This window comes from Chlamydotis macqueenii, chromosome 2, assembly GCF_036417535.1.
Source record: "Chlamydotis macqueenii isolate bChlMac1 chromosome 2, bChlMac1.mat, whole genome shotgun sequence".
In the NCBI taxonomy this organism is placed as follows: Eukaryota; Metazoa; Chordata; class Aves; order Otidiformes; family Otididae; genus Chlamydotis; species Chlamydotis macqueenii.
The window spans coordinates 87,045,004-87,071,510 of NC_141557.1; the positions used below are offsets into that span (position 1 = coordinate 87,045,004).

Below are 26,507 nucleotides of genomic sequence, written 5' to 3' on the forward strand. Positions count from 1 at the left end.
TATGCTCAAAGCAAAACAAGAATGTTCACACAGAGGTTTGCTCTGGTGTAGCTAAATCACTTTTTAAAAAGTGACTTAGGGGTTGGCCTGCTTGGAGAATTTACTATGAAACTCTTGTGCACGGATACCTCCACCGTCGCTCCTCATGCCCTATTGCCTCGCTGCCTGCTCAGTGTGCTTTCACGGGGTAAACTTGATTTAGAGCTCCTAATGCTAGATCAGTGTCACAGAAATGTTGCCTAAGTATGAGGTCTACACAGCTGGTTAAGATTTCATCTAAAAATTGTGATGGCCTAATTCTATGAAGACAGGAATTACACTGAGTAACCTCTCTACAAAAAGGCCCAAAAAGGCCAGCACAAAAGCCTGAAGTCTAGATGAGCTCTATATCTTGTGCATTAGACTGTCTGGCAGTGATAAGGTCATATATATGTGCTCTTAATCCAAATTCCACCTGTACTGCTGGGTGATGTAGTAACACAGGAATCAAAGATTACGGACCTGCAGGCAGAGAGAAGCAACTCACAGATTGCTAATATATATCCTGGCTTACTTTAAGGAGGTGTCTTGGGGCTAACTAGCAAAGACTTAAATTAGTCTATATATGAAAGTTGTGTAAGGCATCAGAATACATTATCATCCAAAGTAGAGGGAAAAACATGCTAATATTTTTATTACATATTAATATAATGTAATAGGGCTCATGTCTTAGGTTAGTAAGTTTTCATAATTTCAGTCCAAATTCTGATCTATTTAAGGGACTAGAGTTATTAATATTTCCTGTTATTTCTCCTCCTCAAACTTTCGGACTGGATTTCTCCAAGGCATTCTTTGTTTGTTGTTCTCGCTCCTATTTTCCTCTTCATTCTTTGTTTGTTGTTCTCGCTCCTATTTTCCTCTTCATTTTGAAAGTATCAGTTCAGGGAAGTGGCTGAAAGATAGAAAAACACACACAGAAAAATTGTTTGACTGCAGGTATTCATTGTAAAATATTCCTTTTTTTCCTGGAGAAGATATGAAGGTGAATCAGGAAATGGATGGCTTTTTCGGATCACATGAATCAGTACCCCAGAATTCATCATTTTCACCAAACATCTGACTACTTTTAGGGACTTGAAGTTAGACGGCCCTTATTTAAGGCTCGTATAAAAACTTCTTTAGCTGCCTTATCTGTCAGAGGCTTTAATGAAGAGAAAGAGACAATTACTAAAAATCAGGTCACACGTTCATAAATGCAAATGCACATTTATTTATTAGAGTTGTGTAGAAAATATCTCCTAAGCATTCATAAAATTAAACCATTTTATTAACAAAGGGTCTAAATCATACAACTATCATGAGAAATACTGCTTTATTATCTCTTTTGATCACAAACAGTAAATATAAACTCATCAGAAGAACATCTAGCTCTCAAAAGCCAAGTAATTTAAAATCTCATCTCGCTGTTCCTAATTCATAGAAGTTACAGATACTAGCCAGTGTAACCTTTAAATACAGCACATAATGTGAGACAATAATGTGAGAGAAAGCAGGAGAGGGTTTGTAACTCTGACATTTATTTCCCTGTGATTTAAAGCAAGTGTTGCAATGGTGTCTTTTGCTAAGACAATTAAAATTTTGCTCAGTCTGAACTTGTGTTTGCTACTGGGCATAGACACTGCTTGGGATACACAGCTACAGCCTTGCAAGTCCTGCTGTTTAACAGCATGCTTCCCTACCAGAACCACCTGAGGAAGATACTCAAATATGGCAGCCTCATGGTGACCCAGCCTTTGGAGATGGCTTTGCTCAATGCAGGCTGGGAATCCTGAGGACTCACACAACTCAAACACAGCAGACTAAATACCTTCCTGAATCCCAACGGGAAAGAAGGAAGAAACAGCGACATTGACCCAAGGAACAGGTCTTTCAGCAAGGTCACATAAGCAAGATGGATGCAAGATACCAGACTGCACAAACTCTCTATTCTCTGGCATTATTTCAGGAAAGAGAGCTTGTTCACGTGCACCACGCTTCTGGCCTGCTCTGGAAAGTTTCTGGTCACCAGGAGGGTTTCTCCCGAGTAACAGACGATGTGGTTGAAAAAACAAAAGCAGGCAATTAATGGTGAGGTTTCAAAGTTTTTTCTCTGCATGCTTCTCATGAATTAAATAAAAAGAACTAATGTTTTCAATTGAGTGAGAAAAGCAAAATGCAATCAAAATAAAGCCTTTGAACTCTGTCACTGTGAAGCAAGCAAGGCTTTTTCCCTACGCTGGGGGCATAGCTCAAGGCTCAGTTTTACTGAAACTAACTCCTCCCTCCTTTTTTTTTTCCTTTCTTTTTTCTTTTAACCTAACTTAAACTTTGGCCTTACAGTATCTGACTTTGTTTTTCTAAATTATGCAAGACAGACATACTATCCAAGGTGCTTTTGATGGATAATGTGAAGACAGGCCTTCCCTTACACCACAGCTTTCTTACCTAAACAGATGGAAATTCACCCCCTTCCCAGCTTTCTAACACTCCTTATATCCTGCCACCACAGGGAGGAGCTGAAAGCTGGCTTCCCACCAAACTGGCCAAAAGCCTGAAGATGCTGTGCAGCCTCTCCTCTCCCAACTCCAATACCTGACTGCTTCCATGCGCTGCCATCCCTTTAAACATTAGGCTCTATTTTGTTGGAAGAAGGGACCAAGAATTAGTAACAACGAGAAATACAATGACAGGAAAATTGAGGGCAGAGGAGGAGATATGTACTGGAAGGAAGGCTGGATGGAACTGGGACTGGATCCTCTGAGGCTTTTTTTTTTTCTTTCTTTAAATCAAACAGCAGAGCTTCTCCTGCTTCTTTCTCCCCTCTCTCAGTGTAGTACTTCTAGTACTTCTAGATTATGTTAGAGGGGTTTTTTGTTTGTTTGTTTGTTGTGTTTAAAACATAGAATCTTAGCCTGGGATCAAGACACCACTGTGCAAAGTACCTATACAGACCCAAAAAAACCCTCAGCCCCTGCTCACAAGAGAATGTCTGGGATTGTTTTGCCTAAAATTGCATGCCCCACTCATTCAACTAATTTGATTTAGCTCTGCACTTAGACGTAGTGCAGAATAACACGAAACATTAAATAATGTTAGATTTTGTAGCTTTATTTCAAACATGGTTAATCTCACGGCCAGTTTCATACATCTTTGCCCATGAGCGTCTCCAAATAAAATAAAATGAACTAGAATTAATCATTGATATGACTAGTGTTCTTCCATGAAATTGGTAGTTAGCTATAAAGCACATGACTTAAAACGTCTGGGGATGATATAGAGAAAATATTATTTCAGTGGAGTTTATCTTAGGCTATACTGTAAATCATTAATCCAGTATAATCTAGTATCATATAAAGCTATAAAAATATCTCTCTTTTTTTCCTTATTTAAAAACAAAACAAAACATATGTTCCCCTTGTTGTACAGCCAAATGGCAGAGGAATTGTTGGAGGCTGAAGTGTATATCACTCCAGGTGCTAAAATGCTGATGTTTTGCAGTCAGCTTTGCATACACATCCCTTACTTTTCATAGTTAAAGTATGTATGCGTTTAGGTTTTTTTTCCCCCCCAGCAGCTGGAAAAACAAGTATAACTTCTCTTTAAAAAGTCTGAAGCTATTGTACTAGGTGAAGATGCATACAAAGCATGGGACTTGCTGATGTGCACATTTACGTCTTAAAACCACTTCAGACAAGTTAACAGGGTACGTATGCGAACCGTCCTGTATCTGCAGTTACTTTGATGGAAATTTTTAGGCATAAAATGGATTCTTTTATTTTCTATACAAGTATTTTCTGGAGATGAGAAAATTTCACGGGAAAGTGATCCTATGTATGTATACATTACATTAGTGCCTTACAAGAATGTACTGTTATGAATTAGGAAATATCCTTGACTGTCAGGGTTACGTGACTGTAACAGAGAAAAAGTTTGGCCTTTAGTATTTGCTTTTGCGGTTTTTCTGTTTGTTGGTGTGGTTTTTTTTTTAACACCAACAAGCAACCCAAAAGAACTTTCAAATTCCAAAGCTTAATTTTTAATGATAGTTTCAAACTTTCATTAATGTTTCTCCTTGAACAAGTTTCTATTGTAATGTAGCCAAAGTCACATTCTCCCTTAAGCGGGGTGTTTCAGGCAATTTGGATTCGCAACATTTTGGCTTGCAGATAAGTTTTGATTCCAGTTGTTTTAATTGAGTATATTTTTACAGGATTACTCTAGCATGGATCAATTCCATGGTTTTGCTGGTTTTAACAACACCACAAGTTAGCTTCTGCCGCGGTTTGTAGTGGAAACGTGCAAACGCTGCCATAAAAGAAAAAAAAAAAAAGAAGGAAAAAAAATTGATGGAATTCATTAAAATACCTGTACGAACAAAACGAACCTCGCGGTTTAACGCAAATGGGCTGGCTGAACACAAAGGCATGCGCGGAGACCGCGGTGGGGCGAACGCACGTACCTGGGGAAGATGCTGGCGCTGTCGGCCCCGCCGTGCCACGTTTCAGCGCCCCGCTTGCGCCGCGGGACCTTTATGACGGAGCTCTCTCCCAGGGCCTAAAAATAAAACTTTCGGGGCTGACACGTCGATCCGTGCCGGGGAGGGAGGAGAGGGGGCGGAGAGGGACTCGCCGCAGGCTTTTACGTGGTCGTAAAAAATGCCAGCGCCGCGCTCCCCGCCCCGAACCGCGCAGCGCAGCGCGGGGGCCGGGCGCTGACCCGCGCAGCGGGACGGGGGCGGAACCGCCAGTAAACGGCTCCCGCAGCCTGCGCGGGTCCGTGCCGCTCCCCGGAGGCCCGGAGCCGGGACGCTGGGGGTTTGGGGTGGGGGTTGCGGGGGAGCGGGGAGGCGGCGGGCGGAGGGGGCGCTCCCATGCCCCCCTCCCCTCCCATCCCTGCGAGGAGACGGGGAGCCGCTTCCCCCCATCCCGGGAGAGACCCTGCGGAGTCCGGCACCCGCGGAGCTGCCCGCCGCCTCTTCCCTCTTCCCCTCTCCCCCTCTCCCGCTGCCGCAGCTCGCCAACATGCGTGGCGCTCAGTTGCGCCGGGGCTGGGGCTCCCCTGCTCAGATCTGATCGCGAGGAGAAGCCTCCGGTCACGCTTTTTGGGCTGCGGTAAGTAAGGGAAAAAGAAAAAAAATATATATAATATAATAATAATAATAAAAACCAAACAAACCCTAAGCACACATATCTCAACCAGTTGCAACTTCTCGGCTGGCCCGGAGGGGGGAGCGCGGGGGAGGGATGGGAGCAATGCGAGATCACCCCAGCCCGGGGCACCCTCGCCTGCGGGCTGCGCGGCCACCCGCGCATCGCCTGGGACGGACGGACCGACCGACCGGCTGCTACCGCTGCTGCTGCTCCTCCCCCGCGGCGGGGCGCTGGGTCCGGCCGGCCACGGGGGGTTTGGGGGGGGGGGGGGGGAGAAGCGGGGGGGCAGCTGCCGCGCCGCAAACTTGGTGGGAGCGGGAGGAGCGCGGCTCAACGCGGTGAGGCTGCGGCCATGGCGGTCTGAGGCGGCGGCGGGGAGCGGGGCACCGCTCCGTGCGGCCCTACGGCGCCTGCAGGTAACCCCCTCCCGGCCCCTCTCCCACCCTCCCTCCACCCTGCGCGGTGCTCGGGATGCTGGGGGCGGGGGGCTTTCGGAGAGCCCCGGGGGGAACGGCGCGCCCCTCGCCTCTCTCCTCTCCCTCCCCGGGGGCGCTCGGCGTGGGCTCCGCTGGAGGGGTCCCGGGGGTTGGGGGCGCGGAGGGCGGCCGGGTGCCGGCGGCGGGAGGGCGCCGGCAGGGGGCGCCGGGGGAGCGGCGGAGCGGGCGGCGGGGCCCGGGGAGCGGGGCCGGCGGTGGGTGCCTGGCTGGGGCATCGCCCAGCCCCACCCCCGAAAGTCCACCCAGCCCTCCAGAGTGGGCGGTCGTCCTCCCCGCAGACGGTGCTGTTGCTCGGAAAAACACCGGGGAAAAAAAAAACAAAAAACCAACAACAACCAACTCGTATCTCCAACGGGGGCTGGAACCCGAATTGTGTGTGTCCCCCCCGCCAGGCGCCCCTGCCCTCGGGGTCGCACCCGCGGGTGGGGGTTTCCTCGCCCGGGAGCGTGAGGTGCGGTGGAGGTCGCTGAGCCCTGGCTGCGGGAGGGCAACCGGTCGCCCCGAAACCATTTGAAGGGGTTTTGTCACACTTCGGCAAGTGAAGTTTGCTCTGCCTCTTCTTCTGGCCAGAGCAGAAGAGGAGCCGCGTGAAGGGCACCGGCGGTTGTCCGAGAAACGTGGGGTTCTCCATGGGAATGTTCCTGCTCTACGACGGCCTGCGGTCCCAATGTACGTTTGCCATCACTGTTATTTAACTGGGCTGGCTTTGGTCTGTGGTGTCACTGTATTTTGGCGTTTTTTCTGAAGAGTCCACTTTGAGTTGCTGTTCCGCCACGATGCAGAAGGAAACACCTCGGTCTGTTGCGTTGATCCATCTTTTTTTTTTTTTTTTTTTTGTGGGGATTGCTCAGCAGATAAATGATGGCTTTTAGGGTTTGCTGTATTGTTCCAGATGCTAAATGTGCACCGTAGATTGACATAAGGATAATCTGCCTGGGATTATTCCTGGGGTGCGGCAGGGGTGAGGGGAGCTGTCAGTGCCATCCCTTCAGCAAACCAGACCATGAGTGGGAGAGGTGGGTACCTGCATGCACACGCAGTCTTGCAAAAAATGTTAGAATTTGCAAGATTACAGCAGAGAAAAACACCCTAAAGCTAAAAGCTGTTGTTAAAGTTATAGCATGCTCCCATGGCTCTAAGGTAGTGCGTTTGATGACTGTATTTTCTGACAGCTTTTTCACTGCTCTCAGCTCAAATTTTTGTGTGAAGGGCTGGTATGATGCTAGCCCAGCTAGAGCGCCGTAAATATAGATTTTTTTCATAATGGAAATCGCACTCAAGTCTTAGTTGTTGCAGTTTCAGCGTCTTCTGGTTGTGACGTGAGTAAGAGTCTGACTCAGTTTAGCAAAGTTTGACTTACTAAGAATTGTTGAACTTGTTGATGTCATACATATAATGCATACTCAATCAAAAGTGCTGCTGTCTCAGAAGGCTGAGGTGCTGCGCTTAGTCTAGTGAAGGATTTTGGTAGACTTCTGTACTTTGTGCTGCATTCCCACCTTCCTCTCTGGCAGGTACCGATAATCTAACTTTTATTATGTTTACTAATGGCTTCATCTCATTTTCTCAGTTTAATGCTGCACTGCTGTGAGGAGTCCTGCTGAGAGCTAAGGCTTTGCTCTGGAGGGTGGCAGTTTACTTTTCTGTTCGAGAGGTTGTTTTGAAGTAAGTAGTGTAAACACTTACTTTTAAGTTGTACTGCGTGTTTCTTAGGATGTTGTAACCGTTTTGTTTTGGTTGAGAAAGCTGAAGGCATTGCTATCTGTAGTGTCTCGTTTCTTTTAATCTTTAACCAGTGCTATTTTCTTGAAATACTTACGGGTAGAAGGAGTGCTCGTGCACTTTGTAATGATCCATAAACTTTGGTTATATCAGGTTTGTTGTACTCAATTCCTGTTGGGCAGAGATGCAGAGGGTGGTAACTCTGTATTGCTGCAGTTTTCAGAAGGAAAAAAAGAGTTGTGTGGTGGTTTTTTCTTTCCCCTCCCCAGCCTCTTAGGGAAACCACGTGGGTTCTAACTTCTGTTGATGTAGTCTTACACAAATACAGTGTAGTCTTATACAAATACAGGATTTTCACTGAATGAACTCCATTACTTTCCAGTGAGTAAACCGTACGTTACAAGCAGAAATACAACAGTGAGCTTCAGTTTCTGTGTCAGAGGTTGTGTGAAGGAATTCAGCCAAGGGAGCAGCTGAGTTCCTGGGATGAGCTGGAGCAGACCCCTTCCCGCACCCTGGTCTGCGAGGGCTGCCTCACTCTGAGTGTTGGCCAGGGGTTATTCCTGTGCTGTAGGACACGTAAGTGGATGGCTGATAGTACTATCAGTTGATAGTAGGTGTGTACTACCAGTTCTATCGATTGGTGGGGGGGGTGGGGGTGTTTGCAATCTGATACAGTGTTATTTAACATAAAGCAGTATCAAACAATTAGTTAATACATTGTGATGGCTGACTTCTGAATGGCAATGATAGGCGATTTAGCTCTAGATTTAACCTCTGGTTTATGAAATTTTGGTATGATCTTGATGTTTGGAAATATATGTTCTAAAGTTGCAGCAGCTCCCGAGACGAATTGGTATATGGCTGCTGCCATAACTATAGGAAGCAACACTGAGGAACTCCTCATTTTCTGTAACATCATTTTATGGAGATGTGTAATGGGAGTTCCTGTCAGTGCTGAGTTTTCTCCAAATTATGGTTAATCAGTTCATTTCTCTTCATTATCACCCTTTTATCCTCTTTGGCACATATGTATGTTCCTCATTGGAAACAGTTTTAAGGTACAGACTAAATATTTGTTCTTTCCTGATGTGTTTCATGAAGCTCTAATTGATTAAAAAAAAAAAGATGTTGTTTTCATCAAACACAAAAAACATTTTTCAGAGTGACCCTTTGGAGGTACTTTTGTTGGCTGTTTGCGGTGGGCTAGTTGTAATTTCCAGGCTGCAGTATTGCAGCAGTGACCGGTGACGAAGAGGTGGCAGCCTGCTCTCTGCACCCCTTCCAGGAGCCTGGGGAGCGGCACAGCCTGGGCCCTGCCGTCAAGGTACAGCGTGCTGTTAAATCTGTTGTGATTAAAACAGCAAACTGTTTCCAAAAAAAAAAAAATTTGCCAGGTTGTGTCTAGGTATAGCACATTTGCTTAACATTTGCCAGGAAGGTAGCAAATGTAAACCAAGTTAATGACCCCCAAACTGCCGTCTAATTAGTGTCTTGTTCTTGATTTTGTTGGAATGTATATTCCAAAGTATAAAGCGTGTAAACCTCTTGTCATTTAGTGGCTTTGTTGATGTATCTATTCTCAAATTTCTGTCTTCCCTGAGGTACTTTGAAGCAATCCATTTGTCTGCTGTTTAAATCAAGTCTTTATCGCCATACTCATTTTTTTTTTTGTATAAATATATTAATAAAATGAATCACTGTTTGAGGACCTTTTGGGACGAAATCTGTACTTGTGTCCTGGTGTACATTTAGAAAGTCAGGCAACTGCACAAAGGAGCTGATATTCATCATAGACAGTAGCAGAAAGCTGGGATTTGGATGAAGTCTGCACTGAGGCCCTTCAGGTGAAATTCCTGAGTTTAACTCAACGCTTAAGGCATGTCTTTTCAAAGGTTATCTCTTATTTTCAAACAATTTTAATGATTTGTTTTAGAAAAAGGTCAAAATGCTTGCAGCATGTCAGCTGCACTATCATTTCCAAACTTATCTCTAATTACCTTATCTGTATTAAGAACTGTCTTGTGTAATAGCAAGATAATACAGATTTTCATTCCTTTTCCAATTTTTAAAATCAGGTTATATCCCTGAGCTACAACATGCTATAGAATTGTTGGATCTTCATTTCTGACAGAACTGGTCAACTTTTTCATGGCTACCAACCCCAGTAATGGAAGTTACTCTTTCACTTGGAGGATGCTAGTTGAGTAGCTCTGAATCTCTGGCATATAATTAGCTGATTTTTAACTCCTTCCTAGAAGAACAGCAATGTGTAACCACTTCGTGGTATTTGTTTGGTTTGGGAGAAGCTTACAGAAATTATAACTTTCAGAATGCTGAAATGCAGCCTGTTGCTGTCCTCTCCCTTGGTAATGTTGGGAATAGTTTCTTAGCCTTTACTAAAGACCTTCAGGATGGCCTGAAGAGGTGGGCCATATTGCAAATGTGACGTTTTCCCACCTTCTTTTCCCCATACGTTCTCCAAATTTCAAAATTGAGCTGCTTTCTCTGCTGATGCCTTCCTTCCCTCAATTGCTAGTCTAGGTGGAAACCCAGAAGAGTGACGAAATGTGCTTTCTGGTTAGACTTAGATTTAACTGAGAATCAAGAATGCTTAATGTGAAGGTGATCATAAGGCCTTTGTAGCTAAAGAGAGAGTATTTTAATAGTTCCAGGCCCTGTTCTTCTGACCAACAGTAAGATTGTTGCTGAATCACCTGTTTCTATTGCTGGTGAGCTCCATAGAGACAAAGGTATGGAAATGAATATTTGTGTTGTGGTTTTAAAAACATTTAGACAGTTGTTCTGCTCTGTCTTTTCTCCAGCATGAAGTCACTTCAGAAATTCCTGCCGTTTTTTTTTGTTTGGTTGGTATTTTTCATAATCCAGATCGTTTCACTGATCTGGTTTCAGTGGAAGGCCACTAACATTTGCATTGGCTCAACCCCTTCGTTATGAAATGCGCCCTAGGAGCTCTACTGAAATGGTTTTGGCATAGGAGAAGACATACGGGATGAAGCCCTTTCTGTTGACCTTGTCCGATAGAAGCAAAGTTTCTGAGTACTTAAGGGAAAACTCCTGGCCTTGCCACTTGCAGGAGGATAGGTCATGTGTATTGCTTCGTGTCTCCCAAAGTCCAGCAAAGTTTTAGATTTCTTCACTAAGTCAGCATCAAAATTGGAGGCTGTGAACAGTGATTGTATTTTGCCTGATCAGTCAATGGCTGCAGTTTTCTGCAATGGGCTTCCTGGTAGGTCCTTCAAAAAGCAGTAGTACATCTGTCACTTAATCTGAGCTGTGTGGTTGGTGGCCTCATCTGTTGTGTCTTGTTTGCTTTCTTATTCTAAACTTGCAGTAGGGCTATATGGTAGTTTTATAAAAACAGTGTGTGTGATTTTAATTTTTGTCTGTCTTCTCTTACTCCAGTGCATGCTTTTCCTTGCTCACTTTTTCAACTTAAGAAATGATACTGAAATACTTAGTAAGAATGTCTAGGAGACAGTAAAGTGCACAAAATTGCTACTAGCATCTGATGTTGTATGGCCCAACATGGCAACCTGGGACTCATAGCTTAGCCAAAACATGGGATTTCAGCTTTGGAATGGAAGAGAGAGGAGTGTTTCCTTTTAGTGCTCTTCAAGGCATATTAGTCTAGGGTAGGCCAAGAGTCTAAGGACTCTTATGAGTCTTAAGAACTAGCTGTGAAGCTGAAGACAATGTTGGTTGTATTGTGTCTTGCACCTGTTTCTGACACTGCAAAGCCACATTCTGACTCTCCTTTGACAAAATATTAAAAACCCCCAATCTTAACCTCTGTCCTCTAACAAAAGCTTCTCTTTATGACTGGAAAACCACAGGCTGCTGTGTTGCCTGAAGGCAGGTGGAGGATGCTGTGCCAGAGAATGTTGTTGAAGTTTGTTGTCCTCCTTGGCAATTCTGGGTCTTTATGTCAATCAGTTGTCTACTGAGTCCTTTTAGTTGTGTCAATGTAACTCTTCATGTGCAGCCATACTGTAAACAGTACTAGGGCATTAACTGATCCTCTTAAAAACACTTTTTGTCTTTGAAGTACCCGTGGCACTGATCCCAGCAAGGTCCCATGGGCACAGGTCTCAGTGTAACTGCAGGTGTGCAATGAGTATTATCAGGTGGCGAAGGAGGGGAGAGGAGGATTGTGTGTGCAGATAAAAATTCTGATTAGTCCCTCAAATAACAACAAAATTTAGGACTGGCAAAAGAGCTCTGGTGGACTTTGCTTCAGTGGTTTAAAATGTGTTCATACAGCTTTTTGTTAGGTTAGTTTTAGAAGAGGCCACAGGATCTCTTGTGGAGGTTGCAAATGGACTGGGGCACAGATGTGTGCTTATCTTCTCAGCAGTCTAAACTTGTCTACTGAGGGCTGAAGTACCTGAGATGCAGCACCTCATTACATTGCCCTTGAATGTGTCAGGAATTGAAAGATTCAGGGTAATAACCTGTTAAAAACTGAAGCTCAGTCTTCCAGAGCTTGTCTGTCAGACCTTGCTCTATTGAAAAATTATAATGGTTTCTGATACACGCTGTTGGAATTGATAGTGTAGAATGACATAACTGTTCTGATGACCTACATTGATTTGCCAGAAGCATCAGTTTATTCATACAGATCTAGAGATGTGATAGAGGTGAAAAGTTGGTGTTTGTGGGGAGAAAAGCCTCTCTTGATGAATGTGCGTATGAGTCCTAAAATCCTGTTACCTCCAACCCCAGAGACTTGTAGAAGTGATGTAGTTCTGTCATAAAGCTTGATCAGAGTCTACAGGCTCACCTGAATTGTCCAAGAGAATTGCAAGATTTTCCAGTTTATCTTCTCTTGCTTTTCTGAGTGCATAGGGTTACCTGAAGCATTAGATAAGTCTTTAATATTGAAGACAAACCAGTGCAGCTTGGGCATCGTCCTTTAACTGCTGATAACAACAAAAAATGTGTAACTAGCAACGACAGCAAAAAGAAAGATCTGGACTCTACATCCGAATCACTGTTCTTTTTGCTGTTTTTGTCTGTTCCTTGAAATTAAATTAATGGTCTGGGTGGAGGGACTTGTTTTCTTCCTTCAGTATCCTTTCTATAAGTGATTTTGTAACTAGCTTTTATTAGAAAATTCCATTTTTTTTTGCTCGCTTATCTGTAACTAGCAGGGAAAATTGTTTTGCAAATTTATTTAATCTGAAGGCCAATGAGATCAGTATGGGGATTTGAAGAAAAATAGTCTTGAACTAGAGGTAAACACTTAATTCTGGTATTTAACTTGAGTCTTTATATTTGTTTCTCAAACCCCAAATCATAAGGTACTCTTAAAATATCTTGAGCAAATATGTTATTTTCCTTTAGTACCCATATTAACGCATTGCCTGCAATCAGAGGCTGTCTGCCTCTTGGGAAAACACACCTTGGTCTTTTTATAGGATGAGTATTGACAAAGCTTATGCTTCAACTTCAGCTCATGCTACGTTGTGCTATTTTTTTTTCCAGAAGGTTAAAAAAAAAAAAAGTTTGTTGCAGAGGCATATCAATAATATTTTAATAAGAGGAAATACAAGAATTGCATAACTGCAAATGTAAGGAGCTCTGTTTGTTTGTGAGGAACAATTCATGTGCTTAACTTCTCTTTTTGATCTACTGTGAATTGCTTGTAAAAATCAGGCCTGGTTCATAATTGCACGTGTTTGTTAATTTCGTAGATTTAGCATTCCCCATAAAAATGTTCTTTATAAAAAGGTTGGTTTATTTTCCTTCTACTCTCATCAACCTTGACCTTTTTCATAAGCCCTAAGTTGCTAACAGTGTCAACACCGAAGTTTTTGAAAATGCCGTTTGAAATAAGCAGAGCAGTTGACCCCACACTTGTTCCCAGCTCTCTGCACATGCTGGCACCTTCAAAGATTTGTCTGTAGCCATAGAGGCTAGAGCCATAGGTCTAGAGAACTCAATTTCAGATGAAACCTGAGGATCTAGAGATTTCTGTTTTTAACCAGCAGATTTGGTTCACTTCTTGCCAAGCCAGGTGTTCATCTCCCCTCGCCACTTTCTGCACTATGAGAGTGTTACTTTATGGCACTTTTAAGTCCCTTGTTTCTTCTTGCTTATTTGGTGACTAAAACTTTCTAAGCCGTATAAGAAATTTTGTGTAAGTGTTGAATGTTCTTGCTTCCACATAGGTAGTTGTCTTCCACACATCAATCTTCATATGAAGAACAGTGTGAGTGTTTGTATTAATATCCTTAGATAGTTGATAACTGGGATGATCAATTCTGGGAAAAACTGTCTGATTGTTCCTGAATATCATTCGTGTTTTCTTTTAGGTGCTTCTAATGCCACCCTGCATCCCAAAACATTAAGAAGAGAAAAAAAAAAACCAACCTGTTTGACTTCATGATAGCATCTGTGTTGACTTCCATCGTTGTATAACTAGTCCTACAAGCATTAGGTTTATGTGAACTGGAGTGCTTATGGGATCCTCACTTTCCTGACTGAGTCATAAGGATTAGAGTTAACAAGAGTTAGCATTATTTTGTTCAGGTTTACATGTCATACTGTGACTGAAAAGAGTTTTGGATTGCTCTTGTAAGTAACTAACCAGGGAGGAAGTGATGAGCAGACCTAACTGATAAGCTCTTCAGCCTTAGCAATGGCAACTGATACATAAACTATTAGTATCTTCTTCTGGAATATTGTTTCATTTAGCTTCTTTTTTGCAGCAGTAGTTCGCAAGGTATTCGCACCATTTTAAGAGCATTTAGGTTGATAACTGTACTCTTTATCCCTTAGTCCCACGAGCTCATCACCAGAGAATTTTGTTGCATGGATTCTCCATTATCAGTTTTTCTGGTGGTAGACCCAGCCATTAAAAATTGAATGGAAATAGGGCATCCTTGCCCCAGGACATCTACAGACGGAGTCTCCATTCACACAGAGAAGTCCGTACTTGCTTGTGTGAATGATTGCTTCCACAGCTCTGTCTGCATATGAAGTGAACCAGCATGTGAGTTACTCTGTGCAGAACAATTGAAACGGTGAGATTTCTGGTGTCTTATGAAGTGTGACGTGAAGTAAGCTGGAGGTGCTAGCAAATTGCCTTCCTCCAACATTTCTGTTGACTAGAAGCTGCCCGCATCCCACAGGTGGCGTGTTTGGTTTGCTTGAGGTTCTGCAAGTTCAAAGAAAGATCAAGTATAAAACATCCGTATAGTAAAACTGGAGTGTTGATAGATACTTTAGTAATCCGTGTCGAATGTCTTAGAATTAAATTTAGGTTATGATAGGCAAAATTCTTATGAGCAATAACTTCTGTGTGGGAATTGTTGGGTGGGGCTCAGTGACCAAAATTAATCTAGGTAGATCGCTGGATCATAGCAATGTTCCCTCCTGACAGTAAAACCTATGTATAATTTAAAAGCTCTCTGTTAATTATAAAATGTATCTGCCTTCCAGTTCCTATATATATTTATAGGGATGCATGGGTGAGTGTGTGTACACTTTTTTCTCTGTATACATACACACATATGCATTCAGACAAACATTTTTACGGTCTATTCCAGGTTGTCAAACAGCATTACTAGCTAGACCATGTGCTTCCTTTGGTTTTTTTTTTTAGCCAAAATACTGCTGTAGCATCCCAGACAAACAAAATAATAGTGGAAGAACTGAGACATGTTTCTGCTGGAAAGAACTTACCAGCTTCAGTCCAGTGGTTAGTTCACAAGACCATGACAAAGACAAAGTGACTTGAAAAAGAGATCAGGACACTGTTCTGATACTTGATAGTTTTATTTTGAGCTCTGAAGAGCTCATTTCTTTGAAGAGCAAAGAAATGTTGGCATAAAATATTGATTATGTGTAATATCCAAAATTCATAAACTTCTTAACTTCACTCTGGCAAGCTGGACAGCAGGGAAGAATGGAGCAACCTTTGCTTGAGGGTGAAAAAAATGAATAAAAGAAATGTAATTTAAATTAATCCTTCACAATGGCTACAGTGGGATCTTTTAAAGGCAGAGGTCATGATGTGATTTGACTGGATTTAGAAGATGCAACTGAGTCAGTGGAATTCCAGTAAATTCCAGTAAGTTATGAAGGTTAATTTAGATGGACCAGAAACAAGGAGGAGCTAATTGGACTACAGTAATAAGAACGTACACAGAAGTCTGAGGTTTTCATATCCTTTTATTTTCTGAAAGCTGATGAATGCTTTGTAAATGCAAGTGTTTCTCCGTAGTTTGCTTCTGATTTGATGGTATGTATTGCCCTGCACTTTCGCTGCGGCTGTAATTAAGTCTGTGTATTGTGTCAGATTTGAGTACAGTTGTTATGTTTTAATTTCTAAATCCTTCAAATTATTTCCCCTTTTGTTCCCTCAAAATGCAGCCATAGTTCCAAAAGTGGCATCAATAGGTCCTAATATGTTATTTGAGATAATGTATGGTAGTATGTTGCTTTTGTAGGGTTCTCAATTAAAGGTTAGGTTTCTTAATGCGATTGAAGAGGAGTGGAACACTGAGGGTTGACATTAGTGCTGCTTTGTGGTCCAGACAAATTTGGAAAGAAATGTTCTACAGGATTTGTATACTACCTTTTAGTGTAGTGATGTTAATAAAATGAGCTCTTATGCTCAGCTGAGTTCCTTTTTGCTCTGTGTACGTCTTAAGGCAAAACAAATCAGAATAACCCTTGCTGTATTGTTTAGTAATTTGTCTTAATTCTGCTAGATCTGTCATGTGCAGGATGATGCCTGAGATATACCGCAGTCCAGGGTACTCCTGCGTTCTGCTGAGAGGTTATATGTGTGTAAATGAACAATTGATTCTCTAGATACTCAAGTAACAAGTAAGTCTTTTGTGCATATGAATAAAGAGGTGTGAATGACAGTGCTGGTGTAGTTTACTGATCTCTTTCCTACTAATCCATCAAGGATGAGAGCCTGTTGTGAATTTTTTTTTATCTAGGTGGAATTACTCTTTTCTGCTTTCACTCTCTAGTAAGCCAGCCAAGGTGATGTCCCAGCAGGTAAAATTGTTTCTGTGAGCAAGCTGTGTGCAAACTCAGCCTTCAGATAGCCATCAGAAGGTGTGGTGAGTGTTCTGTTTCCTCTATCACATCTATAACACGCGGGTCACCTTTCCCGTGTTCCTGTAGCCCAGGCTGAGTGCATTGGAGTTGCTGGACTCTGGGCAAGCAGGGGTACTGGGGCTGGCAGGAGCCTGCTGGCACCCCTGCGCCTGTCTGTTTGTTTTTTTTTTTCCTGCTACTTTGTGTCCTGAAGCTCAGTACAGAGATGGGCAGCTGACGCTGCTGGGTGGGTGGGTGGTTTTATTTTTATTTTTTTGGTGCTTCAATCAAGGAGTAACGATAATGAGGTAGGTAGTGGGCAAGAGGGGAGAAACAGCTGCTAGAAATAAGAGGTGGAAGAGGATGTTATGGTTGAGTGGGAATGGAAAGCTTCAGAGGAAACCAGAGCCTGTGTGTTGTAGGAGAACAATGTGGTGGGGAGCCAGTAGACTGGATGTGGGTCATTGCAAAATTGTGAAAACCTTTCTTCCATCTCTCCCCCACTGCACACCCAGCACCAGACTCAGGCTCACAGGGTTACCCTCTTCGAGTTGCCTTGGCTGTTCATAGGGTCTGACTCCTTTTGGACTAGATCAAGAAATGCGGTTCCATCTAACCATATCCACTGCTGCTGCACTACTTTTCTTAAGTGCTCAGAGGTATACAATTAGCTAATGAAATGCTTAACATAGAGTTTCTCAGACATATAACTGCATGAAACTTGGTGGCTGTATTAATGTAAATAATTGTCAGGCAGAAGGAGTTGCTATATAATATGAATTACAGAAACTGAATCTCAAGTTGGAAAACTGGATCAGGATAATTGGACTAATGTCACCAGCTCTGAGAGTGGACACTGTTTTCATTTGTGTATTGAAGGTCTGTGGATCTACAGGGCTTTCAGCTGTTCTCCAGGTACAAACTTTCCATGCAGCTTGTTTGTTATTTGCTTTATGTTTCTTCTGTGAATTATTATGTGCTTTGCAGTAGAACTTGGCTGTGGACGGTATAATATTACGGATATGTTATGGAGATAAACAAGTTAATTTTTCCAGCTTGTAAAGTGCACGATGAGTACATGCTTTAATTTATGGGGTGGCTTTGCTTATCTCTTTTGAGTTCTAGGAGTAATAGTGCAATGGCAACAACCTTGTTTTAGGTCTTTGAGAGGGATCTCTGGTTCGGTGTATTTCCTTCATAACCCAGAGCCAGACTCTTTACTCTTCTCCTTCTATTCATTTTTAAAAACAAACAAAACAAAACAAAAAACCAATAGTTCTTACTAAAACAATCAAAGAGCTGGTCCTTTCAGTTGTCTGAGAACTTATGATCAGCAGAAGGCCTATGAAGCATTACAGTTCAGTTTGGTGTGGGAGCACAGTCCAAATAGGTTAGAATAACACGATGAACTTCTACGTGACTTCCATTAATTATGGCGAATATGGAACACAAAATGTTTACTGAAATTATTTGTAATACAAAGTATACTTGGAGGTAATAGTGAGAATTTCAGTATAGGTTCTTTTTTCCATTGTCAGCACATCCAGAACTTTTTCCCCCCTATGTCTTTAAATATCTTCTTGAAAATCTTTCAAAGGTAGTTTTATTAACTTAACATAGTGCAGATGTCACTAGCTGTGAGAAATAAGTCACAGTGACTTGTAGTGTTGCGTCAAAAATATCATTAAGAGGCTTAGAACAAAGGGAGCAATTAACGAACAGTCTTCACTATGAACAAATGTCAGAGACTCCTCTAGGGCTAAGCTGCTTCTGTGCCATATTCATTAATTGCTCTTTTGAACAAAGTTGGTGTTGATGACTGGATTTAATTAAGCATACCTGAGAAAATCCACAAAAACAGATCAGAAGTATTAGAATGAAAAATTTGCATTTAATTTAATAAATAAAGACTTTTTGCTTCTCAGGGGAATTTTATGCTTCATGTAGCTGTTTCTGGCTGACATTTCCCCCTAACTATTGGGATTGTCTTCACTGGAGATTTTGGCAGAAGATATGTCTTATTGTTTGCTTCAGGATGCATGCCAAATACTATGCTCACATTTAAATTTCTATGATTAAAAATACATTAAAATGTATTAAAATCTGTCCGAATAGAAGACAGCTCTTGGAACAGTCTCAGTCTACCTGTTGAAATGTGGCAGGTAAGGGATGAAGTGCATATGAGCAGAAAAGTAGAAATCTTAAACCCTAATTGCTAAAGCTCATTCCAAACTTGCTGACCCTGTTACTTTAGTTAAAGATACCTCCTTGGGAAAACTAGACAGCATAAACTCTTATGTAAAACTCCGTTGTCCGTTGTACTCAGTGATTACTGAAACTTTGTGATGGTGGTCCCCAACATCCACGTTATGTGGAATATAGTAATACATTTATCACTCTGTGTGTGTTTGTTACGTTTTTTATTCTATTTTGCCACTCAGAAGAGACAGGTGTGCTGTACAGATGCCTGGAGGAGTCTACCTAGAAGGTGAAGGCTATTTCTGTATTATTTGTCTGTGCATTGGTCTGAAAGTTGCCATAATAAGTGTGAAATATTGTTATTTTGGGGTTTGATGAGAAAGACTTTGGGGGAGGAGGGAAGACTAATACACACCACAGCTGACCTCTTCTAATTATACTTTTTCCAGGTATTTATTTTGGTTTTATTTGTAAGTTCTGTTGTTTAAAGTCAATCAGAATATGAAGAAGAGTTTTTCAAAATAACTTTGTAATAGGTTGCAGTTTTGAGCCAAGTGGTAACTGGAAGCTTTAATAGCCTTACAGTACCACTTTAGAGGTGGAGATGTGCCATTGGATGGACATGTCAGAACTTAGTAAAAATAGCATATCCTATAGTGGGCACTCATCCAGAAATCTAAAATTAGCATTATATCCTGGATATGATACTGCAGGTGGTCACAAGCACTAAATAGTATTCAGCACCCTCTGTTATTCAAGCAAGTCTTCACATATTTATTTTAAAGATTTTGTGGTTTTCTGCAAGGCTGACTTACTGTTATTACTGTTGTTCTTTATATGGCATCACAGTGTGCAACGTGCTTCATAGGTATTAAAACAAAGTCTTGGCCAGAGATGTTTAACATGACCCTGAGTGAATGGAAGTTGGTGGCACAATTCCAGCTGACTTCAGCTGGGAGTAGAAGTAGATCCTGACTTATTTCTGATGATATATAAAAATACGCAGTCAGCTGGCAGGATTGAGCGTGATTTATTTCACATTATGCTGTTTTACTTGCAGCATTCCAGTAGAGTTTGGCCAAATAAGCTTGAGGAGAAGTGCTATGCTCTGTATTAGGGGAATGTAAAGCTTGAGGAAAAACAGAACTCGGGTGTTATGGCTTGATTAATTGCTTGAATATTTATGCAAGTTACAGTAGGGATTGGTTGTATGGGAAAATTCTGTACTGACTTTTTATTTCCATTATCCCGCCCTCTTCTGCGCCTTTCTGGAAAAACAGGGACATAGGCTTTTCAAGGAATATGGGCAGGTGGTTTCTTTAAAACCCATTGGAATGACCTGTAGAAATAAGATAGGATTTTCTTATGACTTTTTTATTGAGTATAGGTGCTAGTTCTTGTGTTTGTTTTCACAAAGTGGTAATAAGAGCATGTGTTTTTCTTTCTCGCACTCTCTCAATATATGTGTCGGGGTGTGTGTGTGGAGGAGGCTGCGAGAGAGACAACAGACCTGTGTGTATATGTAATATTCTCTTAGAGGACAAACATCTAGGGAAAAAATGAATGCTTCCTCTATTTATCATATTTTAACTATACATGACCATATATTTTTTAAAATTCAGACAGCATATTAATATTATTTTTGAGATTATAACTAAAAAGACTGGCTTCTGGCTTTTAAAAACATGATTTTTAAGTAAGGTGAGAGACTTCTGTTGAATGTTTTCAGATTGTTCTGTAGATCTTTATTGCTTTGCTCACTCATTTTTTAAAGCATGGATCCTTGTAATTATTTGTCATATTGAATAGTTGTGAGCATTTCAACAACTTCCTGGGGGATTAAAAAAATTCCTTTATCCTTAATTTAAATAATGTCTAATCTTTTCTTGCCTTCATGAAGCAGCTGTTAGGGAAGAGGAAGTGATTTGGAAGTAGCCTGTACAGCAGCCTGCCCTTTCCACAACAGGATAAAGGGATGAGCTAACAACTTTCCTAGTTCCTCTTCATTTATGAAATACTACGTTTTAAATGCTTCATGTCTATGGAAATGGAAGTGCTACAGCTTAGTAAATCTAAGCCCAGTGACCTAAGCAGGTTTGGATTTTTTAGTTATATGTCTTTGCTATTGTGGGAATACTAAATAAGTGATATCAGAAAGAAAAGTAGGCTTTTGCCCACCAAAATAAGCCTGACCTTAACATACCTGTAGTATGGTATGGTGCCACAAGGATCTTGATTTCTTATTTGCATCTCGGAGGAGCAGATGTTACGGACGTACTGCCATGGAAGTGAATGGCATTACGAGAGCATCAGCCACAAGGTAATTCAGCACATCAGCAGATCTGGTTTCCAATTTAAATTTATGTGTATGTGTTTCTTGTTCTTCAGCTGCAGGGGAGCAGCAAATGCAAGCACCAAAAAGAACTTTCTAAGGAAGTATATAGTACAGGATGAATTTTGGGAAAGCTGAATGCTGTGTCATGGGATCTAGTGAAGCTACAGTTATTATCTTAGCATGATACCTATAATAAAGACATGTACATAAAGAAATAACATGTAATAGATTAAAAAAAATACAGGTCTATAATGCCTTCCTTCTGTCCAGGGGGAGATGTTAATTTGTACATCTTTTTTGCAAAACCTTTTTTAAAGGATTTCAGACTGCTTCAGTGGAAGGTGCTATATAGCTAAATAGGTCAATTATATCCAAATGTATTTTTTTTTTTTTTTAAGTAAGCAGTTAGGAGCTACTAATCCTCTGATAAAGAAAAAATTCTGATGGTGTTCTAGGACAGCATAATAGTTGAAAAACATGTTTAAAACAGGAAAATTCAGAAGAGCTTTGGTGTCTCCAGTCTTTTTAAAAAAGCTGGGGTTGTTTTGTAAGACTTGTTTAAAAAACAACAATAAAATTCCAAAACAACAATCTTTCCTCTGAAAATTACCAGTTAACACCTATTTAAAATACAATGATTATGCTGACCTAGCTGGAGGGCTGGTGAAAACTCTTGAAGGCAGAGCTCATTTCTGGACTCTCTCCTTCCCCATACCCCTCAGCTCCTGCCCTCCTTGGTAGAAGCTCCCTGCAGGTGTGAAGCGTCTCTGTGAACAGGCCACATTTGTGACTGGAATAGTTCAGCTCTTTTTATAAGAAGGATTTAAACTTGACAGAAGCAAATTGTTTCCATATTGTTGTTAGTTTTAACACTAATTTTAGACAAAGTTGCTTTAGATGTAGAAAAAATCCTCCATCTAACTTGTTTAGGTGACAACTGGAGCCTCGCATGCGAAGTAGAAAACATGACTAGCTCTTTACGACATGACATTTTAGGACAGATTGACAAACAGCTTGAGTGACATTTGAAAACTCTGGGTGTTGTTAAGAACTCACTGCCTCAGCTAAATGTAAACATTGCTGGGAGAAAAGCAAGCTTTTATTTAAAAAAGAAAAAAGGTGGAGGAGAGAAGAGCAAGCTATGCTTTAAACTATCTCCTTGTATGATTAACATCTGGACTGCCTTCAGAAAATGGCATGTCTTTCTGCAGTAGGGTGCTTTTTTTTTTCTTTATCTGATGCCTTACTGAGTTCTTTGCAGTCTCCTGACTGTGTTAGGAAGCTGAAATTGGAATTTTAGCTATCGAACATAGAAATCATTAACAACATCTATTGACTTCTAAACACTCTTACGTTATCTTGACCTTGTCAGTTCACCCTTATCCACTTTCTGCAAAACATAATTGAAAACAATGAAGTTTCTCAGCTTTTGTGGACAAGTAACAGACTGGAGAAGATTTTTATCTGAAACAACATCATTCGAGATGAAGCTGTAAGAAGCTGCATCTGCTAGCGGTAAGACCAGCTTTAACAAAGAAATCTCTACTAAAAAGGCTGTGTGCCTCTTCTAGTTTGTCCTTCACATTAAACCAAGAGAGTTTGCAGAAGTCAAATAAGAAAGTTGTAATGGAAGTGACACAGAAATCCATTAACGCTGACTTCAGATTTTTAGATTTCAGTTTCTATAGCTTAATTGCATAGTGAAGTTCAGGTTTTTGGTAACAATTAATGCTCTGGTTTTGATTCTTGAAATTTGATTTATGTATAAAACTCCTTCAAAAGTGTAGGTGCTCAATGGCAAACTGCTTCAGGGTGAGGAAGTGAATAAGAGGAATTAAATACAGCTTTAAAGTAGTGGTCCTGTTTACCAAAGAGCATTCCCCATAAGGAGTAATAATATCCTGCCATAGTAAGAAAAGAAAAAAAGGGTAAAGAGTAGACAATGAAAATTAAAAAGCAAAGAATTCTTTTAATAGACCAGAAAGTAGGACACGAAACTTGAAAGCTAAAAAGGAAGCATACTATAAAAATGTAAACTCTTTTTGTAATACGTTAGCAAGTCAATATAATTTTCTTATATTTCACATAGTGTTTGAAATCAAAGCAACATACAGATACATCTTGCTGGAAATATATGATTATATTTCCTTAGAAACTTGCAAGTTTCTTTCCATATTAAATACAGCGAAGGAGTTCATAAATTGATAGAGAGAAGTAAATTAGAAAAATATTTAGATGGTTATAATTATTTTATATTTACTTTTACAATCTGAAGGTGTTAAGTTCTCCCATGTTTCAGAGTACACGATATGAAAGTTGGAACTGGTGACAAAAATCCACTTTCTAACACTATATGACAGTATTGGTCGGAGGGCACCTGTAACCTTTTTGCTGCAGATTAAATCTGTTCAGAGGATGAGATGACTGGAGCCTTCTTGTTTTTCCTCTTTAAGTTAGGTATTGTTAAACAAAATAAAATGCTGCCCCTATTTGCTAAGCTTTGTTTCTTTTTGTCACCTTTATATTCATTTGATTTCATAGATCATCCCTCCTCTGTAAATTTACCAGATGATAGCATCTTCTACTTAGATGTCCTGTGCCAGCAGACACTGGGAAATTAAAATGCTCATCAGATCTCTGTATGCAGATTGTATTATTTTGTGTTGATCTGTATTTATTGGTATACATTCTGGATGCTGATTGTATCATGCTGCCAAAGGAAAATAATCCTCTTTGCCATCTGTTGTGTTTTGTTGAATTCAAACAGGTTTTATGAAGTTTCTATCAGGTTATAGTGTAGAATAGTGCCTAAAAATTTGTGTGAGAAAGATAAAAGGAAGGTCGAGGTGAGTGGTCAGGAAGTAGCAGGGTGTAAGGAGATGGGTTTGGAGTGAGTTCAGAGCAAAGAGGCTGATCAGGATGTGTGGGAAACAGATACATTATTCTCTGTCGTAAGATGCGGAAGGCTGGTATTAATTTGTTGGGAGGAATGTGATGAAAAATGAGACTTGGATAACTATCTGAAGGTTTGAAAGCAATCTTTGACGTATTGTGAAATAAGTGGCCAGTGACATTTTCTAAAACCAAAGATAGTACGCTGTCAGGTCCTCTTTACTAAGCGGAAGACTTCTTATTTTTTTGTTTTTTCTTTCTTTACTCTATGATAACGATAGTAGCAGGCAATGTTAAGACCATGGGGTACACCGGGGAGGTGATGCAGACATGCTGCACGTGGCACCTGAGGTTGCGGTGTGGCACTACGTGGGCACAGGAGCCATCTTGCAGCCAGCCTGGTGCGTGGGGGCCAGGAGCCCAGGTAGGACTTGGCAGCGAGCTGGCGGTGTTAGCTCGGGTATACAGCTCTGAGGTACAGTCCTGTTGCGTCACTTTAAAAGGAATTAAATTGATCATCAGGTCATGCCCAGATGTCCCTCCAGTACTCCTTGGGCAGCTGTTTGCTGTCAGCTTTGCTGAAGCACTTCTCTGGGAACGAACCACCAGGCATCTCTCCGTGACTGCTGTGGCAGTTGTCTCTGTCACTGAGTGTGTGTGGAGCCAAAGGTAGCCATATACTCACTCACAGTTATTGTGACTTCAGATTTTGTACTGCAAGAACACTAAACTCAAATTGTTATGAGGCACCTGACATTTAAATAAAGAAACAAAATGCCTCAGCCTTGATAATTCAAGTCGTTGCATCCACACTCATGATTTTTGTTGTACAACAGAGGGAAGGAAAACTTGCCTGGATGTGAAGTGCCAAGTGCAGCCTGACACACCAGACTGCAGAAGGCATCATTGAGGGATGCTGGACTTGCAGTTTGCAGAAGTCCACGTTGGGAGAGGTAGAGTGCTGTTTGGTTTTGAACTGCAATTTTACAAATGCTTGCTGAGACTTTTCCCTGGTGACTGTAGTTGCTGCTGGCCTCTTTGAAACATACAGAAGCATGTTTGCTGTACCGTGGTGATTAGAAAACATTAATTTTGTTACACATGAAAGTCCCTAATGACCATTTTCTGCCACTGTTAATTTCTTAACTTTTTACAAATGTAATTGCTGCTATGATTACAGAATGCCAAATTGAATTTGGGGACATATGCAATATTCTTTTACCACTAGTCTAGTCAAATAATTTTTCATGAGACAAAGAGCTAGTTGAACACCCAAATTGGTTTGTTTACTTCAGTAGCTCAACTACATTAAAATCAAAGAGCTTGCATGGGCAGGGGGTAATCTGTGTCATTGCTGGATGCCATTAATCACCCCCTTGACTGAAGGCAACAGTTTTGAAAATTGACTTATAGATGATTGAATAACTTTACTCTCTACACCATTAATGGTTCCCAGTAGGCTGCTAGTGTGCAATCATAAACATCTGTGTGTCTGAAAATTTCCACTTCCCCAAGCAGAGACATATTTTACAAAGAAAAGAAGACAAGAAATAAAAAGGAGAATTTGTTTTCACATGAGCAGCTTTTTGGAAAAAGGACTAACAGGACATGTTTTTGCTGTGATAGTATTTTTGGAGTTTGTCTTTAGATCTTTATGCTCTTGATGGCATTAGAATATTTTTTGTTTTTCTTAAATTTGTTTTCATTGTTTTGACTCCATGGAATCTTTTTGATATTTGATATCCAGTAGTGAAAGAATATGTATTCTGCTTGCCAAATAACTTGTGGATGTTTGTGTTTTAACAGTGCGTTTAAAGTAAATGTAGCCACTTGTCCATGGGCACTGCAGAGTGTGCGTTACTTACTCAAAGCTGATGGCTGCAGCTCTTTTGGAAAAACACCTTAACAGAACGGAGAACAGAAATTGTTTCTCCAGGCTATCCTACTACTTCTAAATTGATCTTGTAGACAAGGATTTAAATACAGAGAGAAAGAGCACTGGGCAGTGACTATGCTTCCCCTCTATGGTCAGTATTTCCCAGTGCTGCTTTGGTTGCCCACTGTGCCCCAGGTGTGTGCTGCGTATTTGTTGTCTCTGTCATGGAATCACTGAGTGGAGGTTGGTTGGGACTGATGGAGATTGTCAGGTCAACCACCCCTGCTTGAACCATGTTTGTTTGCATTTAGCCTCTTCTAGCACGTTTTATGGAGTATCTTAACCTTGGAAACTTTATGGTCTTGAGGACTTTCAGTACTTGGCCTAAGTATCCTGTAGAGAATTAATCCAAGACTAGCATCTTGAAAGTGTGAGAGATTGATAGTGCTGTTTCACAATTCACTTTTCACTGGTCTTGCAGTGAAAAGACCTCAGCTAAGATGACTTGGTAGGTATTAGAGAGAGGGAGAATAAAATCCTCCAAAACCCAAAGGAAGAAAGAATGCCTCCTTCATCGGTCAAAGATAATTGGTTCTGTACTGAATACACATTTTATATTATCTATGGGCAAGGATATGACAGGCTTAATCAGTTTCATGAAGCAGTCAAAATTTACTGTGTAATTGAAAGGTGAAAGGTTTGCATCCATGAATCAGATTGGTACTGGGGTAAGATAA

At 41.1% G+C, this 26,507-nt stretch overlaps 1 protein-coding gene and 1 non-coding gene across 5 annotated transcripts in view; one reads left to right on the forward strand and one right to left on the reverse strand.

Annotated features, from left to right (window-relative positions):
- Positions 1 to 1,020: 1,020 nt before the first annotated feature.
- LOC147601716 (small nucleolar RNA SNORD123) lies at positions 1,021 to 1,089 on the reverse strand. Its single transcript, XR_015257955.1, has one exon. It is a non-coding gene; the product is annotated as a small nucleolar RNA SNORD123 (small nucleolar RNA).
- Positions 1,090 to 5,000: 3,911 nt separating this feature from the next.
- Positions 5,001 to 26,507, forward strand: part of SEMA5A (semaphorin 5A) — a 331,427-nt gene continuing 309,920 nt past the window's right edge. For 3 of the 4 annotated variants that reach the window (XM_086740400.1, XM_086740399.1, XM_086740402.1), the window contains exon 1: positions 6,021 to 6,334. The gene's annotated coding sequence lies outside the window, so the exon portion shown is untranslated. Of the gene's footprint in view, positions 5,130 to 6,020; positions 6,335 to 26,507 lie in introns of those variants that run through there. The other variant, XM_086740401.1, reaches the window with a different exon arrangement.